Consider the following 15,522-nt stretch of genomic DNA (forward strand, 5'->3'; position numbering starts at 1 on the left):
AAAATTCTGCATACTGTATTGCTTACACAGTAGAATTTTAGAAGACGTTATTGGATCGTACTGGAAATTCCTAAATAAACGTTTGTTTACTTTATGTGAATTGCATACTTTCAAGAATTCAGTATGGAGTTTTTGCTGTGATTTGTGCGAGTTTGGTTCCAGCTCTGACCTCTTTCATCCTTAATTATTCTGCTAGGCACGTGTTTTTCTAGGACTTTATGAACTACTCATTTGAACATGATCCACACTGCTATTTATGTACTGAAGAAATGGTCCCCCTTTTTTGTTTCAGTGGGATTTCAAGGTGTTATCGTAAACTTTTAACTATCACCTCAAAAAAATTAAGTTTTTGTCTGTCTGCAGGTACATGTCTCACGTCCTGGTTCACATTAATGTCTCCGCGCCACAGAACCGGAGCACCTTGCTAGAGGAGCTAAAACAAAAGACACAGACCATCGGACAAGTGGAGTATGATGCGGTAATTAAGTTTCGTATGTTGCCGCTTTGTCAAGCTAATTCACTGTGCTAAAGAACTCAACTGAATGTTGCGTGGACGTTCATCTAGTGTGGAAACAATTTGACAGTGATGTTACTACCATTTTCGTTCCGTTCCATGGACAATCCATTGTGCATCGACCTGCAGTTGGCATATATAAGTAATTCTCTTCTGTACAAACGTAAAAAAAAGAAGCAGTACAACCCTAAATGTAATTGCTAACTATAAAATTCAGCACGAATTTCGGGAGCGCTAGGCATAAAGACACATGTAACTGTATACTCTTAATGCATCTCAGCAATTACAACTGAAAAACATATGCTTGAGCCTTTGTGTATTTTCAAAACAAATTTCAAGATGTTTGGCATGTGAATAATTCAGTCGAAGGTTTTTTTTTTTTTTTTTTTTTTCTTTTAAGTGAAAGACATGGTTCCAGACAACTTCTTGTACTTAATTAATAAGATAAAAATGCCTATACTTTTTCTTCATTATAAAAATTAAACCGTGTTTTAGCCCAAACGTCCCCTCTGGAGACTACATTACTTGTACATGTGCAAAACCTTCGTGTGATGCGAGAGCTACGCGTGGTATTGGTTTGTCCCGATCAGTGTTCTGCCTTTCGTTACCTGTGCTTCAATGCTATGCGCACCGAAGTAGCATCTTTGCTAGCTGCGATAAAAAGTAGTGTGTTTGTGACAGTGTGTGCTGGAGCAAGTCGGCGGGACTTTGTTTGTGTGTGGATGCATGTGATTGCGATTGAAGGTACGGAGCTATCCTATTTTGTGATTTGGGTAGACATGTTGTATGGTGATGATAAACAGCTGTTACGCAAAGTTGCGTTTAGTTTTAGCTGTGGAAAGTGGTTTTCTGTCGATTGTTCATTAGCTGATGCATTAAACACATCATCGAGAATGTGCTGAATACTGATCATTTTTGCTAAGAACCTCAGATCAGCACATTTTTTCTTGAAACTAACTTGAACGGTATGTCACTTTTACATGTTCTGGCGTTGAGCTTTAGCGATTATTGCAGTATTTGCACCGACTGTTGGGGGGGGGGGGGGTTGTATTTTAACCGGAAATATAGCACATTAGCAAACTTTCTACAAAATTAATGACACTAATGCATTGCGATTGGAGAAATATTAACTCATTGTAACAATTCTTATTGTGCATTAACCAACATTTGAGTTTCAAAGGCAAACTTGGAAGTAGAGTGGTAAAGCTTCCAATGTCAACGGGTGATATAAAATTTCGTTTCATGGACTGTTTTATTAAAATATAACAATGCAGATAGAGGATCCAATGAACAAATTGCCAAGATTGCTAGTGGGAGTTAGGAGCTGTTGTAGTTAATGTCAGTCCATTTTATATGGGGGAGCAGTGATTTGTTTAAACTTGCATATTGTTTCAGATAAGAGTTCTGTGTGGATTTTGTTTTTTTCGCTTATATTGCAGTTGATTACCGGGGGAATAATATAGCCTATTTTACTTATCAATTGTGGTAATGGTACACTTAAGGTATCAGTGACTGTTGACCTGACAATTTGGAGGTGCTTATTTCTCTGTTGAATTGGAAGTTATTTCAGTATAATACTAAATCATCTTGCATTTGTTTAGAGATTTCTGTATTTGTGCCAGTTTGTGGGGGTGGGGAAAGTTCTGCAAAACGTTGAAACAGAGGAGCTCTTTGTGACACACGTTAACCTCTCCAGTGTAACCAGCAAAGCAGACTGTCATATTTGATCTATAACAATGTGATTTGTTGTTTACTTTGGGCATAACAGCTCGGAGGCCAATGCATTGCCTAGTTAGCAAATTCAGAAATCACCAAATGATGAAAGCAGTATTCTGATATTTTCTGTCTTTCAAGGATCTGTTTTTTCTTGCTTGCACAGCATGTGGAGTAATTCTAAGTTCAATAGCTGTCATTTCCTTATTAAAAAGTAATCTTCAGGCTTAGCAGGAATATATGAAAGGTTGTTAAGACCAAGTTTTGTAAAGATGGTTGTTTGAATGATGTAGGGTGCAATTCATTTGGCTACAGTTGGGTGATGACGCAAATGCTGTTGCGGGGAAAATGAGAAGTATCTTGAGGAACTGGATGTTTCTCAATACGTGACATGGAAAATGTACTAAGCAGAGAAGTTTCCTGTTACCATGTTAATTGTTATTAGGACACAAGTGAGCGTAATGATCACTGTTCAACAGTACTAAGAAATTGACAAAGATTGCCTTTTCCGAAGTAATAGTCATGCAGAATGTGGATTCAAGGGTTGCATTGTGAGATCCCCACCTTCACCCCAATCTTTACATTTTTCTGAGTTGACATGATACATGTACAAGAAGTGCCCCAGAATGCATGTTTGCTATTAATTATAATTTTTTTTGAATTAACCTTCCAGACTGGTTTTTTGTTGTTTCATTAATGTAGCCATTGGGCTGCATTACATGTCAGTTGCATTTGTTGTTGTTTTTTGTCTTCCATGAAAAATTTTGTTTGATGTAATTTCTCACACTAATTTATTGTGTGCAAGTCATTTCATCTCTACATAAACATCAATTTAGACCTGCTTACTGTCTTCAAACATTGGCCTCCCTTGAAAATTTTAAAGAGTGTGAGTGAAATAAGAAGGGCATAAAGAGGTGTTCCTGGCAACAGGAAATGTACTAGAATTGTACATCAATCTTAATTTGAGGCAGAAATTTCGGAGAATGTAAGTTTAGAGCACAGTATTGTATGAAAGTAAATCATGGACTGTGAGAAAAGTGGAAAAGAAGAGAATTGTTTGACAAGAAATGATTGTCCACAGAATCTCAAGAGACAGGAGCATGTGAAGAAACATTGATAAGGGACAACATGATAGGATATGTTGTGAGCCACCAAGGAACAATCTCCACCATACTCAAGGGATGTAGAAAGTGAAACTGTAGGGGGAAAATGAGATTGTAATGTATCCAACAAATAATTGAGGATCAGACAATGTAAACTGCAGGTAGGAAAGTCAACAGTGTAGGAGAAGATAGATAGCTACTTTCCATAAAGGTAACACGCTAAGTTGCAGACATACGAAACTAATAAACTTACATATAAGCTTTCGGCCTCAGCCTCCTGGCCCAAGCTGCTGGAGTTTGTGGCCGTGTGTGTGTGTGTTTCTTTTTGTTTGTTTGTTTTTGACTGTCTGCAACTTACCATGTTATCTTAATGGTAAGTAGCAATCCATATTTTTCTACATTGTAAATAATTGAGGATTTTGGGTGAAAGAATCGCCCTTAAGAGGTTACATTACATTTTTCTGTTGCATATTTTGAAAACTTACATTCTCTTTTTGTCGGAACTGTTTATATTTCCATTTTCCACTTCCGTTCAAGGTTACTGTCCAGACAATTGCCTTCAGAAAATACTTCAAAACACTTTATATTCAGCATTGAAATTCTCTGTTTGAGAAATACTTTCCTTGCTGTTGTAAATCTCCGTTTTATATCCCCTCTACTTTATCCATCCTCAATTTGGTGCCTGTGTGGCACATCAGCTGTTTTTAGCATCTTATTTACTAGTATAATTCTCTTAGCGAGCTTCATTCCATTACCTTCCTTTTATCATAGTGTTTGTCTTCAGTTTTCCAGACACTGTCAGTTTCATTCAGCTGCTCTTCATAGTCGTATGTCTTGTCTGAGATAACTGTAATAGAACTGGGAAACCTCAAAGTATCTATTGCACTCTTGGTACTTAATTCCCTTTCCCAATTTCTCCTTGGTTTCCATAGCAGCTTGCTCAATGTACAGATGGAGAAACATCAGGAATAGGCTACAACCCTGTCTCACTTCTCAGCTACTGCTTCCAGTTCTTATCCTTCTACTCTTACAACTGCTCCTGGTTTCCATAAATTTTGTTGATAGCCTTTCACATCCTATTTCATCCCTGCTACCTTCAAAGTTTCAAAGAGTGTAATGAAGTTAACATTGTCAAGCTTTCTCTAAATCTACGCATTCTGTAAACATAGGTTTGTTTTTCTTGGGTCAGTCTTCTAAGGTAAGTCGTGTGGTCAATACTGTCTGTGTTATTTACTAAATGGTTCAGTTGCCACAAACCTTATTTTGCAATCACATTGGTGGCCTTGCTAACTCACAACCAAATTGTCACAGAATAACCAAACCTACATATGGTGCTAAACTACAGGTCAGTCTGCTGGCACAACAAATTCATCATGTACTGGGGGCAGATTCCACATTATTCTGTGTTGTTCAGGTGGTGCTGTGTCTGTTGTCAAATTTTGAACTAAGATCTCTGAGACCAATAGGCCTGCATCATCTGATCAACAAAAGAGGGAGTCAGATTATACCCCTTACAGCTGTCAATTTTCAACCTTATTTTATTTGGCAGCCAGTTTCTGTATTTTACTATGCCAAATAAAATAAGGTTGAAAATTGATGGCTGAAAGGTGGTTAATTTGATATACTCTACGAACAGCCGAGTCACGCAACCAATCTCTAAAACGATTGGCATAGACTGGTCAACAAAAACTCACAAAGTGATATGAACTAGGGTAGCCATTTTTTCTCTGGGCAGAACGTTTTTTTTTTTTTTTTTCCCTACAAATCTCTCTCTCTCTCTCTCTCTCTCTCTCTCTCTCTCTCTCTCTCTCTCTCTCTCTCTGTGTGTGTGTGTGTGTGTGTGTGTGTGTGTGTGTGTGTGTGTGTGTGTGTGTGTGTGTGTGTGTGTGTGGGGGGGGGGGGGGGGCATGGTAACTCATGAAAGCAGATACTGGTAATGAAAAAAAGTTGTAACTGAGGTGTCACAGGGTTTTACAAATCCTGACAAGTAGCACCTGAAAATGGTCACGTGTCTTTTGTTGCAAAGGTGGGAGAGTGTAACAATTGTTTTACTTTTCTCTATTATGATAGGTTAAAGTGAGATAGCCCTACTGTTTTTGCCTTGAAAGCTTTATAAATGTAATATTTTATTGTTAAAATAGTTTCTTTGTTATTTCTAATTATTTGATGTGGTGTCTTTCTTGTTGTTTTCTAATTTGTTTAATGCAGGTCACTGTTGACTTCTTTTTCCAGAAATACAGGAGTGTTTATTTTGTTGACCTGCTCTTAGTCATTTGGGAGAGGCAGCCAAATATTAGCCTGTGCTTTCCTGTCACTTCTGATATTTTATTTTTGTTTTGGTACATTTCATTATTTCTACCCACATTTCAAATCTGCATTATTCGTATTGCACCCATTATTTTCTAATAATCTGTCTTTCAAGTAGCTATTCTGATCAGTTTGTGGTTAATTAAGCATTCATGTACATACTAATATTCTTGGCATACTATTGTGGTATAGTTTTATTTTGTATCTCTGTAGATGCATTTCTTATTGTTGATATTTGTAGTTAAATCATATGATCCTTCCATTTCATTAATTCTTACATGTATTGCAATTTATCTTGTCATTCTACTGTATGGCCTCTCTAAGATACTTAAATTTTGTAACTAGTTCTATTTTACCAATTTGTTTTTCCATGCATTTTGGTATATTTTTTTTAATACCTGCCACAGACTAATTGTTTCAGCTGCAATTGTGTTATTGGTTGTTCTTTCCAGAAGAATTATTTTAGTAAATGGATGTAATTAAAAAAAAATAAAGTGTCATATGAATTATTCAAATCGGAGGCATAAATTCAAAAAGTTTGTTTAGTACATGGTCTAATAGCTATATGACTGAACAAAATAATCTCAGGGTTCTAGCAGTGTCAAGTGGTGGTACATTCATGAGCTAACTGAAAGTTACCAATTGATAATGACCCGGGAGCACTCGACTGAAAGCTCGTTTTTTAAACCAAACAAATGCCTGAGGTAACGACCAAGGATCAGTTGGCCAAAATCTTGTAAATGTATAAATGTTTGACACTGCTGGAAGCTGGAGACTATTTTATTTTGTTCGTATTACTGTGATATCATGCATTCATCTCTTTTTAAGGACTGATGTATCGGGTTTGAAAACTACGCAGGGCACATCAATTATTTTATTGCATTTGCTACTGCAGTGTTTAATTTCCAGTTGTTAGCATCATTGTTACCATTACTCTGCTAAATATACACTATCTGATCAAAAGTACTTGGAGAAATGCATGGTAAACACTGTGCTATCTTATATTTTATTCACAACCAGTTTTGATCATCTTCACAGGGGAAAAATATTGTGACGTCGTCACATGTAATACATGCTATTTAAACAGAAAAGATGCCGTAGCTGACTTGCAAACAGCAGAAAAATATACTTCATGCCACAATACCGGCTTAAGCAGACACAAAAGATTGAAAAATGAAACCACCTAACAGCAGTAAGTGCACAGCACCATTACTCTCACTCATTGTGCCTGAACAGTGGTGCTGTATAGTTACTGCTGGCACTTAGTCCCAGAATGGGTCGGTCAGGAGAGCTTAGTGACATTGAACATAGGCAAGACCATGAATGGCATTCAAGTAGCATATCCATTAGGGACATTTCATCCCTTCCAAAGTTGCCCAGTGGACTGTTGATATTGTGATTGTGAAATGGAAACATCAAAGAACAACTCAATAAAGGCCAGGCAGGCCGCGTACTGATAGGCAGGGACTGTTGAGCATTCCTGGAGGGGGGGGGGGGGGGGTGGTTGGAAAAAAAAAAAGAGAGAGAGACAGCTAATGATACCAACAGAAGGGATCACTCTTGAGCTGTCCAGCTAGCACAGGGAATGTGCTTAGGGACTTACAGAGTTGAGGAGGAGGTACAGTGGTTAAGCAGCTCCTCATAAGCTCGACATTTATGTAGTCAGTGCTAAATGATGATGATAGCACTGGGCAGTGCATAAGTGAAAATTGATGATTTGGAGTGATGAATCACACTTTTGTGTATATGCAGCAGTTTGATGCAAGGGTTTATGTTTGGCGAATGCCTGCAGAACATTATCTGCCATCATGTGTAATGCCAACAGTGAGTATGGAGGAGGTGGTATTAAGGTATGAGACTTGCTTTCATGCTTAGTATGTGACCCCCTCATTGCACTTAAGAAAACACTAAATGCAGAAGGACATGAACACATTTTACAGCATTGTGTATTGCATAGAGTAGAGTAACAGTTTGGACCTGATGATTGTGCAAGCGTGACAGTGTACCCAATCATAAAGCAGCGTCTGTGAGGTAATTGTTTGTTGACAATAGAATTCCTAAAATGGACTAGCCAGATCAGAGTCCCAACATGAGCCCATTGAAACATCTTTGGAAAGAGTTAGAACGTGGATTTTCTCTGGACCCCAACATCCAGCATCACCATCTGCTCTGGTTTCAGCTCTTAAGGAAGAATGAGCTGCCATTCCTCCACAGACTTTGACATCTAGTTGGAAGGGTGGAAGAGTCACCAATAGAATTCAAGCCATCACGTAGGTCATGGGTGGACACACTTAATATTAAATGTTCACTATTAGGTGTCTAGATATTTTTCATCATATATTGTAGACCTTTAGAATTCTCTGTGCATTATGGTGTTTTACTATTCACATACATGTTGCTCCTGTGTGGTTTCTGATGTTAGCTAACCATCTTTTATTGGCTGGCTGCCACTGCCACTTGACAGTGGCCGAGGAACTCTGCTGAAAGCTCATAAATGTATAACCATATGATGTGGCTCGAAACCCAAAAAGATTTTATTCGATTCACAAGAACATTTTTGTAATACACTATAAATAACTAGTATACAAAATGTTATTGCGACACATTTTTATTCTATCAAAGACAAACTAGCTTAAACTAATATTACATGTTGCATTGCATGTTTTGAAACCCCAGCGTACAGAGATTGCATATACGTTGTCCAGATTATGACATTCTTTCCAATACACTTTTCACTTCTAGCTCTTTGTGCTCTCTGCACACAGTTATCAGAATAGTTTAGGTGACTTCATTCCTGAGTTGATACACAAGTTACTCAGGGCAAGACCTGGAGAAGCACAGTTTGTGAATATTTGTTTTGTGGTGCAAAAAACTTAACTATAGGAAACTGGACGAGGGTACAAGTTTTCTTTCGCCTAAGTTGTTTTTCTACTGATGCAGCATGAAACCGTTAGTGATGATCACATGAAATGATTGAAAGAATAGTTTCCCACATCATTTGAATTGTAAAGCAGTAAGCTAACATTTAATCCTATTTATTCATTTTTATGTCATTGTTGTCAACATTTGTGTGCTCAGAGTTTTGCTTTGGGCTGATGGTGGGCCAATACACATTAACAACTGTGCAATACAGAGTGGCACAATACAAAGTGCACTTGTGAACTGTAGATAGTTCAGACTCAGGGGAAATAGGTAATACTACACTGCCAGAGACCTTTTGTGTATAATCTATGCAGTTCCCACCAAAAGACATTAAATGCAATGGAAGCTATGAATTTGAATCGTCAAAACAATTTTTTCAAGTGATGTCAACTTAACTGTTAACGCTGAAGTCATAGGGACCTGTCAGAAATGTAAGATATTGGGTATCACGTTTAACCCACTGAAATCAAACATGTCACACATCTGTCAAACTGCAAACAAGTTGGGTGAGACTATCTTGTAACTGTCACTCCCCATATAACAGTCTCAGTGTAGTCCAGGGTATTATCTTCCACCACAGCCTCCTTTTACAGACCGATGATGGGTTACATGCCAGTTTGGAGCAACAGGGTGTCCATTTTGCCTGTCATGTCCAGTGGGGATCAAAGGACAACACAGTTGATACTGGGACCTTCATCTTTGAAGGTGACTCGTTGTCTGAACAGGTCATGGAGATGGCCTATCAATGCAATGTGAAACCCTGTGTTCTGCTTGCTTTGCAGTGCTTCAAATGCATGAGATCTGGGCATGTCACCCCGTTGTAACGCCAACTCTGTCTATAGGGATTCTGAAAATCAGTTGCACACAAACACTCCTTGCTCCCCATCCCCCACACTCGTGTGTAATTTGTGGCAAGCACCATTCCCCCTGTTCACCAGCCTGCACCATCCTACAAAGAGAAAATCTAGGAATAAGACTCTTGACCGCCCCATTTACCAGGAGGTGTAGAAGAAATGTGATCATTTTCTACCTGTACATATGACGATTACGCTTGCTATAGCTACAATGATGGTGACTTCTCTGGTGAAATTACCCTCCCCCTTCGTGCTTCATCATCAGACCCTTGGGGCCATTCTGCTACATCCATTGCACAGGTGATGGGGGCTCTCCTCGTACTGTTTCCTGCACACCCACTTTGGGGGCGTTGCTACCAACCCACCAGGGCATCAATCCCCAATCCCAAGCTGGAGAAGGAACACCATCCTGTGGCATATCTCATGAAGAAGAGTTTCTTAGGGATACTGTCCTCCCAGGATACTACTGACCTACAACCAGATAGTAGCAGGTGGCTGAAGGAGGCACAGGTTGCTTGTTATTCCTCCTCTGTCACTGAAACAAGGGCAGACAAGACCTATCAAACAGCAAACTCATCTGAGGAGAAGAGAGACAAAAAGAAGACATCCACTGTGGAGTTTCTGGTGGTCTCCTTTCTATCGGACCCCACATATTCCGACTCTATACTCGTGACAGAATTCCTGCTGGTCCCGGTGACACCGGTGCCCCCATACAACCTGCTTCAAAACCGATGTGTATTGATGCCATAACCTTGCAACTGGTGGCAGCAGGCAACCATGAGGCATGGCCTGCTCCCTTGGTATTTTCACACTCCCTCAGGATACCGATAGTGTGAGCCTCCAATGGAACTGTAGCAGTTTTTCCTGTCATGTGTTCCCCTGCTTTCTGCATTGCCCTCATCAGACACTCATTTTGAGTGACTTCAACACCCACAACCCTTTGCTCACAGTAAAGCCATTGAAACTTTACACAGAGCTCAATCTTCGTCTCCTGAATACCAGAGCCTCCACACACTTTATTGTGGCATGTGAATCTTATTTGGCCGTTGATTTTTCCAGCTGCAGCCCTCCCCTTCATCCATTGCAGTGTACATGATGGCCAGTGTGACAGTGGTCATTTTCCAATTATCCTTTCTGTCCCTCAGAATCACTCACCTGGGTGTCCACCTAGATGGCTCTCAACAATGCTGACTGGGATGCCTTTGCCTCTGCCATCATCTTTAGCAGTCTGTTTTCGAGATGTGCTGATGCAGCTTTCCAGAGCACAGCTACAGCCAGTCTAATGCCAGCAGACTTAGTGGTCCCCTATTCCTTGGGATTCACCCATCAGAAGACAGGATCTTGGCAGGCCTCCAAAATCGATGTGGCCATTAGAGAGATTGCAGCCGGGCTCTCCAATACCATACATGACATCCATAGATAGTGTACTTCATTGCATTTAAATGGCTGCGTACCTGGGTCCCGACCTAATAAAACAAGAATAATGTTTAAACACTGGAAACTCCAGGTAGGAATGTAAACATGTAGGAAAAGATAGATTGCTACTTACTGTAAAGAAGGCACGTTAAGCCGCTGACAGGCGCAATTAAGACACACGTACATAGAGCTTTTGACAACAGCCCTCATCAGCAATACACAACCAGATTTAAACAGTAAAAGGTAAAACTCAGTAGCTTACTAAAGGGAAAATCTGCTAACAAAAGCATTATTTCGTGTTCATGTGTGTGGCTAAAATACTGTAGCACGCGGCTTCTAATTTATAGTCAAACAGGAATTTCCCAAGAGGGTCACAACCAGTGTCAAAATCTGAGACATCAATATGGAACATAGACAAACAGGAAATGAATGTATAATACGGGAGTAATCCCAAAGGTAAGGTCTCCTTTTTTTTCAGTACATAGTCCTGTTTATTTCTACAATGGTTTGCATCAGTTTACAGCTTGAACATTTAGCTATTTTTTGACATAATCACCATTTTTATCGATGCATTTTTGTAGACACTGTGGCAGCTTTTGTATGCCCATGTCATACCAGCTCGCCGCCATGCTTTTCAGAAAGCTATGAACCTCTTCTTTCGCCTCGTCTGAGCTGAATCATTTTCTGGTCAAATGTTCTTTTAACCTAGGGAACAGGTGATAGTCACTGGATGCCAAGTCAGGACTATAGGGTGAGTGGGTGATTATGTTCCACTGAAACTGTTGCAGGAGAGAAACGGTTTGCCGAGCGATGTGTGGGTGAGCATTGTCATGGAGAATGTGTGTGCCCTGCTCAACATTCCTCTTCTCTGGTTCTGCATTGCTCGTTTGAGTTTTTTCCGAGTCTCACAGTGTCTGTCAGCATTAATCGTGATTCCAGTGATTCCACTCAGACGAGGAGGTGAAAGAAGAGTTTCATATCTTTCTGAGCAGCATGACTGCGAGCTGGTATGACATGGGCATACAATAACTGCCACAGCATCTACAAAAATGCATCGACAGAAATGGAGATTATGTCGAAAAATAGCTAAATGTTAAAGCTGTAAACTGATGTAAACCATTGTAGAAATAAACAGGTCTATGTGCTTATAAAAATATGGGAGACCTTACCCTCATAGTTACTCAAAAATCAAGGGAGTAGCAGTGTCATCTGGTTTAGGCAATTGATCATTGTATAGAATGGCACCGAGTGTTTGACCAACAGATGGATAATTTAAGTAGTGGATTTTGGAAAGTGACTATAAATTTTTAAAAAAATACGTATTATAAATTTTCAGCCATTGTAACTCATTAACATTCTTCAGTAACTAATAATGTTGTGCAATGATGATGGGAAGCGTCATCACAGCAGAGACAAAGTTTTATCTCAACTCCAATAAGCCATACAGTCATGACAAAGAAATTCTATTATACTATTCAACATAAAATCTCATATTTTACAGTAGGGATGAGAAGGGGTAATGTAACTTTTAAATATGAACCATATATAGTGATGTCAAAATAAAATGTGACAGTACAATTATCAAACAGTGGAAAGTTCGGGTTGTAATAGTCTTTTCATTGTGTCTGTAACTCATTGTATCACCTTCACCTTTTTCCCTTAGTTTTATTACTGTTCACCCTTTATAATAGTATCAGAGAGTAACATGCAACAGCAAAATTACCAAAAATTGCATAACGTGTAATACACGGGCATAAGTCCAGCCTGCTAGAATACTGGGAACTATATGTTGCTACTACTGGACTGCATACCCCTCCCTCGCAGGTTTGGGCAACGTTTCAATGCATTTGTGGACACCAGTTCACCACAGGAGTACCTGGTGTCGCAACAAATGTTGTTGTCTACACTGACCCAGATGGCTGTCGCTGAATGGTTTGCTCTCCAACTGAGAACCATGAGCCAGCATTTCATGTCCTCAAATGGCATGTGAAGTGAATTCAATTGCATTTCAGTGCATGTCAGCTGGAGCCATATAATGCTCCGTTCAATAGTGGGACTTCTCAGTGCTCTAGCACTTTGCGTTGATGCAGCTCCAGGACCAGACCTCATCCAAAGTCAAACGCTCACTTGTTGGTGGGTTGCCAACATCACGTCCTTGCCATTTTCAACAATCTCTGAAGTGAGGGTGAGTCCCATCTCAATGATGAGAAAGCACAATTGTCTCAATACTGAAATTGGGTAAACACCTCCTTGAAATGGACTACTATTGCCCCATTAGTGTCACTAATGTTATCTGCAAGTTGCCCGAACGTATGGTGAAGTAGCAGCTATATTAGTACCGTGAGTCTTGGGGGCTTTTAGCTCCATCCCAGGCCAGTTTTCACGAAGGCTGTTGTACTGCTGAAAATTTGGTCTGCCTGGAGTCTACTAAACGGTCAGCTTTTGCCTGACGTCAAGACGTTATCGCTGTCTCCTTTGACTTGCACGGGCTTTGGACAGTGCTTGGTGTCATAACACTGTTGTTACTCTACATGTATGGATTGTCCGGGGTCCTCTACCGATTTATGTTCGAAACTTCTTGTCACACCATACATTCTACTTTTAAGTTGGTGCTTCACACAGTAACACAGTTTCTGGTTGCTGTCAATGGTCTAGCTGCAGCTGAGGGGTCTACAGTATCACCCTGCCTGCATACTCATGATTTTGCACACATTTCCATCATCGTCAGACTGTCTATCAACCATCCTACCTCGATGACCAGTTCCGCAATGTGATGGAGTCTTATTGCGACTGGTCTTTGATGTCCTGTCAACGTGGCTTTCCAATCTTCGCCAACTTAAGTGACATACTGGTCACACATTAATACTCTTTGTAGCTTCAGTAACAACTGCTGGGGTGCAGACTGCTCTACACTTTTGCAGCTTTACGAAGCTTTGTTCCTGTTCCATTGTGATTATGGGAGTCTGGAATATGGTTCAGCATTGAGGAAGCTGGACCCAATACCCATTGTAGGGTCCGACTTGCGACAGGTGCCTTTCGGACTAGCCCTGTAAATGGCTTACTTTGCAGATCTGGGTATCAACAACTGCTGCTCAACTATACAATACACATTCACTGCTTCCTTGAGCATCCAAACTACCATGTCCTTTATTCTTTTAGGGAGATCTATTCCCCATGGTGGCAGCCCAGGGCCAGAGTCAAGGTTACTACAGTCCACATATGGTGTCTCTGCTTTGAACTCCAGCCTTCCCCACTGTCACTTTTGTCAGGGAGCAATCACATCTGCCTACATGGTATGTACCTCAGCCTTGGATCTGTCTCTACCTATCCTTTGCGCTGAACGGCTGTTGATCCCATGATCTTTTGCTACCTGTTCTTGGTTGCCCTTGAAGCAGTTCTTGGTGCAGGAGTTACATACACTCTATGGTCAATGGACAAACTGGTTTTGCCCATGCAATTTCGAGGTACAGTGAAGTATGCTCCTTGCCGAAAGGATGCAGTGTATTCACTGCTGAATTGGTGGGCATCGCTTGAGCCCACAGTCACATTCGTTCTTGCACTGGTGAGATGTTCTTAATCGATGGTGATTCCCTGAATATTCTTCAGGCTATCAAACCTGAATATTCTTCAGGCTATCAACTAGTGCTACCCCTACACCCACTGGTTGTGACTATCCATGATCCCTCCTTACTGACCTCCATCAAGCTAGATGGTTGGTCATCTTTGTCTGGAATCCATATCGTGTAGGGGTTAGAGTGAATGAACATATTGATAGACTGGCTGGGTTGACTACCAGGATGCTGACTTTGGCAACGGGGTTACTGGAACTGGACATTCTGTCAGCTCTAAACTGCCAATTGTTGGTGGGTTGTAACATGGATTGGTTTGCTCTGGTTTCTTAGAACAAATTGCTAGCAATAAAGGAGCCCACAACATGTAGCAGTCATTAATTTGAGCTTCTTGTGGGGAATATACTGTTCTTTGCCTACTTTACACTGACCACACTTGGCTGACCCATGGTCACAGCCTACGATGTGAGGATCCACCCCATTGTCAGTGTGGTACCTGTGTGATGATGGCTAACCTATTACTGGATTACCCCCAATTTGACTCCCTAATGATGGAAACTTAAACTTGCCGATACAGTGCCTCTGTACTAATAGAGAACGCCAAAGCGCTTGATCTGATTTTACTCTTATCTCATTGCATAATGTCATGTGAACGTCTGTCTGCTTTCTGGGTTGAGCATCTCACCCTCTTTATCCTCTCTCACTTCTATTTGCTTCTGTCTCTTGGTTTCATCAATTCTCGGTTACAATCAGGTTCATCTGTATTTGTCATCTATGTCTTTCCTCTATGGAGTATCTTCCACCACGATGCATATAGGATGGTGGGACTAATGACCTCATTGTGTGGTCCCTTTAACCCCATCAATCCATTCCAATCCAACAACCAATCAGGCAATTTGTTGTTGTTGTCTTCAGTCCTGAGACTGGTTTGATGCAGCTCTCCATGCTACTCTATCCTGTGCAAGCTGCTTCATCTCCCATTACCTACTGCAACCTACATCAGGCAATAAGCTTGACCAAACCTACTGTACTGTTTGTTATTGTCATATACTAGGTATCACAGTCAGTTGCGGATGACAGTTTATGTCAGTAATATAACAGTGTGAGTAATTTTCCTTGTTTGT

The 15,522-nt window shown here is 40.4% G+C and overlaps 1 protein-coding gene across 2 annotated transcripts in view; it reads left to right on the forward strand.

Moving 5' to 3' along the window:
* The first annotated feature begins 1,034 nt into the window (after positions 1-1,034).
* Positions 1,035-15,522, forward strand: part of LOC126337033 (enhancer of mRNA-decapping protein 4) — a 120,110-nt gene continuing 105,622 nt past the window's right edge. Inside the window, exon 1 of one of the 2 annotated variants that reach the window (XM_050001335.1) lies at positions 1,035-1,258. The gene's annotated coding sequence lies outside the window, so the exon portion shown is untranslated. Of the gene's footprint in view, positions 1,480-15,522 lie in introns of both variants that reach the window. The other variant, XM_050001334.1, reaches the window with a different exon arrangement.

This window comes from Schistocerca gregaria, chromosome 2 (genome assembly GCF_023897955.1).
Source record: "Schistocerca gregaria isolate iqSchGreg1 chromosome 2, iqSchGreg1.2, whole genome shotgun sequence".
Classification (NCBI taxonomy): Eukaryota; Metazoa; Arthropoda; class Insecta; order Orthoptera; family Acrididae; genus Schistocerca; species Schistocerca gregaria.